Source organism: Alosa sapidissima, chromosome 16, assembly GCF_018492685.1.
Source record: "Alosa sapidissima isolate fAloSap1 chromosome 16, fAloSap1.pri, whole genome shotgun sequence".
NCBI lineage: Eukaryota > Metazoa > Chordata > Actinopteri > Clupeiformes > Clupeidae > Alosa > Alosa sapidissima.
Genome location: NC_055972.1, coordinates 10,020,755 through 10,025,754, shown reverse-complemented (window position 1 = coordinate 10,025,754; position 5,000 = coordinate 10,020,755).

The following is a 5,000-nucleotide window of genomic DNA, read 5'->3' as shown; positions in this document are numbered from 1 at the left end:
TTCAATTTAACAGCAAAAGTGTATGGGTGATGAAATGTCTGACAGCTAAAGTGAGTGCATCTCACTTTTCTAGGAGCCACTGTTTTAAGTGAGTTTTAAGGTGTTGAATATGACGTGTGTGTGTCTGTTTGAGACACGCCTCGGGACTGATGCCATCAAGGAATGTATGACACCATTGGTCCAATTAGGTTGAAACCCTGCTTATTTGATGATGCCTGTGCCCGCTGCTTTAGCTCACGTGCTGCTCTCTGATAGCAGATGTGGGCTGAGCCCATGGATGGCCCTGGCAGTCCGCCGTCAGGACATGCCTGTGTGATGTGGGGGTGGTTTCGGCCTGGCCTCCAGCAGAGCTGTGGTGAACACGAGAGCCGCGGGCAGTTTTGGAATAACTCACGATGCACGCCGGAAGAAGCCTAACCTTTGTCACTGTTTTGGCCATGTGCAATTAGTGCAAAGGTCAGAGGTCAAATGAAGCCATCAGTGCGAGTCGTAATGGCATAATGACAATGCATTATGACTATGGTCCTTAAAAACACACACAGACCCACAGACACACCCTTATACAATGTTTCTGCCTACAGTATATTAACACCATAGCAGTTTATTTACCCTTCCTCTACTTATGGCTGGCATGTTTCTTTAACCCGACATACAAATCATAAAAAAATAAAGCATTTCACATATTTGTACAAAGAAATCTTGTAAGAGCAAGGATTCCAACAAGCAGTGTAATGCATATGGATATGATCATAGTTGGCATAGCCATACACATACACATGCACATTACACAACAGAACAGAAGAGCTCCTAGGTTCAAACCAATTATTCAGTGATGAAAGACTTAAAACTATTGCCCCAGGGGTAGTCAACAGGAGGGTTAAAGCAAACTTACAAATCCCCTCATACAGGCGTATGCGCACACACACACGCCCACACACACACCCACAAACACACACACGCACACGCACACGCACACGCACACACACGCGCGCACACACACACAAACACACACACACACACACACACACACACACACACACAGACATTTTCTGGCACAGGCAACAGACACACCTGCCCTACCCGTTGGATTCCTATTAACCCACCAAACACACACACACACATACACGCACACACACACACACACACACACACACACACACACACACACACACACACACACACACACATTCACATCCACTCACACCCAGCTCTGTGTTATTCTGAAAGGTTGTAATTTAAAGGCAGACAGATAGGAAGAGGAGTGCATATGAAGGTCAGTGTTGTCTTATCACGCCCTTCAGCTCACATTTAATTACTCCCTCAGTAAAGCAGAGCAAAACGCAGTTTACTGGGCCTCACAGCTGTGTGTGTGTGTGTGTGTGTGTGTGTGTGTGTGTGTGTGTGTGTGTGTGTGTGTGTGTGTGTGTGTGTGTGTGTGTGTGTGCATGTGTGGTTCTTGTTTGGATAGATGTGTGCTATGTGCTGGTGTGTGTTTGTAAAGGTTGGAAGGTTACTCCCCTGAGTAAGACTTTAATGAGCCTCTAAACTCCACCGGAGTGAGATAGTGTTTACTCTCTGAGGTGAAGTTTCACAAACATATTAACTTTAACATGTAATTATACACATGTACAGCTTACCCACACATTCAAAGTCAAATGTCACGTTTTTCCCCCTTACTGGGTAGTGAAGTTCAGGTATATTTTCTTCAATGACTGACTCATTCAACAAGTTGAGAATGTTTGTGCAAATGACCTGGGCTATCTTTTCCAGCCTGACGATGACTAACTTCTTACCGTTTCCATTAAGTAAATTCAACTTTCAAGATGAGAAAAACAGTTTTCATCGGATGGCCACTCATCACTTCTCACAGCCTCGGTATCCATCTTGAATCTGGAGAGTTACGAATGTGCAGTGATGGGAATTAAGGCATAAACATTTCCATGGCAACGGATTTTGGTAGTGTAGTGTTTTGACGTGAAATCATGAACAAACACAGTTTTCTCAGAAAAATAAGATAGATGCCCCATGAGCTTTTGGCGTCTATGAGCATATACAATCGCTTAGTCATGTCAAATCTAGTTTTAAGTGTACCATGGATCATGGTTATGATTTTATGGCTTATAATCCAGTTCTCAGAGAAATTGAATTGGATTCTTACTTCCGGAATGGAGGAGGGGGGGGGGGGGACGGCACTGTTGACCTCTATATCTTCCTCATAACATCATTTTGCCTGCTACCTTTATAGTATATGAGGTTTATACTCTTCCGTAAGCTACACAGAACTGTTTGGTTGTCCTTACATGTCAATTAATTTTCTCCCATTTTAGGGTCTAATCAAGTGACTTTTTAAGGGAAAGCTTCTTGTTGTTGCACTGACAACAAGAAGACAAGTGACACCAATGTAAAACTACATGTGTTTTTGATTGTGTTGACAGCATGAACACAGCGCGTCATTGGCAGATTTACCTACAACATATTTCAGCTCAGTGGGAGAAAGCTGTCATTCCCCATGTGAATAGCATAGTGTGGAGGGAGTGGGTCTGAACCGGAGTGTGCTTATAATGTGTTAAGTATGTGTGCAGGTATGAGTGAAAAGAGTTATAGAATGTGTGTGTGTGTGTGTGCGTGTGCCTGTGCGTGTACGTGTGTGTGCGTGTGTGTGCATGTGCGCGCGCATGAATGCAGGTGAGTGGGTGGTATTTTTTGTGTATGTGAGTGCACGCAAATATGCACAGAATGCGCATATCACTGAACAGCTCTCTTGACTCGGCCTATAGTCCTTTGGTGGTCTGCATAGGCTATAGGCAAAGTGTGTGACACAGTGGGATCTCCAAGAGGAGGAGGCGGGATTGCAGAATAAGAAAGGATTGGGAATGAAAGAAAGAGAGAGATGAAAGAATGAAAGAAAGAGAGAGACAAAAAAATGTCGGCCTGTCAATTCCAACCCCTGCGCTCCGTTCCGCACCACTAATCCGCCGCCTTAATACGGCGCATGGACAGGGGTCCTGTAGGGCCAGGTTACCTTAGCGACTCGGGGAGTAACCGTAGTAACGTCTTTCTTCTGGAGGTCACCAAAGACTCGGCTGGGTTCTTTTTTTAGGATCAGCCTGGAGTGGGATGGCTGGCAGGGCGGTCTCGTGGAGGCCAGGGGCCTCAGCGCTCAGGGGCCAGGGTGGGGGCCGGGGGGGGGGGGGGGGGGCAGGGGGCCATGGCCGCCAGGAGAGGCAGGAGAATGAAGAGGAGGGAGGAAGGGAGGGATGAGCTTTTTGTACTCAAATCCCGCCTGTTAAATCGGTGTGAAAGGAAGCAAGGTTTAGGTTCGATTGAGATGTCTGAACTTGTGGTAGCGTGGGACAGTTATTTAATGTTTTTCTGAAGTGTTGGCACAGTTTATTGGGTGTGGCGAGTAAAACTGATTGTTTCATGTTTGTGTTCATGGAGGTGAAATGGTGACTAAAACACACTATCAACATCATTAGTGGTTAATTCAGGCACATAGATGGAATCTCATTGTGGATATGCCCATCATAGAATGACTTGCTGAGGTCTGTAAGTCCTATCTTTCTTCAGTTAAATTAACGAGGAGAGTTGCCAGGAAGTGGTCAAGTGTGTGTGTGTGTGTGTGTGTGTGTGTGTGTGTGTGTGTGTGTGTGTGTGTGTGTGTGTATGTGTCAATGTGGTTTGAGGGATGATGGTGTGTGGTCAAGGGGATGATGGTGTAATAGGAGATTTGTGTTGGAGACCCTGTTCTCCTCATTCATCTCTCAATGTGTGTGTGTGTGTGTGTGTGTGTGTGTGTGTGTGTGTGTGTGTGTGTGTGTGTGTGTGTGTGTGTGCGTGTTTGGTTGTGTTGTGTACGTGTGTGTGCGTGTGTGTAGTTGTGTGTGTGTGTGTGTGTTTGCACACTATGTGTGTTGTCTAGAAGACAGACGCTTTATCCAGTTAGAAGGGACCCTTCCTGTGTTGCTCCTAGTAATGGGCTGAGCTTTCAGTGTGACGGAATGACCAGGTGAAAACAGATTATCTACCACACACACAGACTCTCTCTCTTTCTCTCTCTCTTTCTCTCTCTCAATTCAATTCAATTCAGTGAGCTTTATTGGCATGACATTTTACAATGTTGCCAAAACAGTAATGGATTACCTGAAGAGAAGAAAACAATTAGCAATTAATATTAATTATAACAACAATTGACATGGACTATGGAAAATAATAATATAATATAAAAAAAGAAAAGAAAAGAACACACTCACACACACACACACACACACACACACACACACACACACACACACATACACACACACGCACACACGCACACACATACACACACACACACACACTCACGCACACACACACACACACACACACACACACACACACACACACACATGGACTAATTCAGTCTTATTTTCAGTAGTATAGTAATAACATCAATATTACACCTCTGCACCTGCTCACTCCATTCCATCACTTGGATAAATACGGTCTATATTTGGAGCGAGATTATTTTGCACCATTGGCACAATTTTTTTCTCGCCCTGCCTCAACACTCGTTGGTCATCTTCAAGTGTGTGTCGAGTCATCTCCTCATCCTACATTTCCTTATTTAAACACTCAACCTCCATTCTTAGAACTGTTTGTCTTGTTAGAACTCTAATGGTTTATGTGTTTTTCTTTCTTTTTCAACCCAGTTCGTTTAGCAACTTTGGATCTGAGAAAGACAAAATGACACAGTTGTAACTGTTTCGCTCAGTTTACTTCTCATTGATAGTTAATGCTCCGTGGACAATGAATTTCCAAAGTTAAAAGTAAAGCCAAACAGTCAGACAAGACATAATGTAAATAATGTACAATGAGTGCTTTGTTTTCTTCTTTAGACGCAGACATCTTCAGACCTCAAGAATCTTTTCCAGTGAAAACAATAGACTCCTATAGCTGTAATCTAAATTGAATCTGAACTGAACAGCAGGTAACCCCTCCAACAGATATCTCAGACT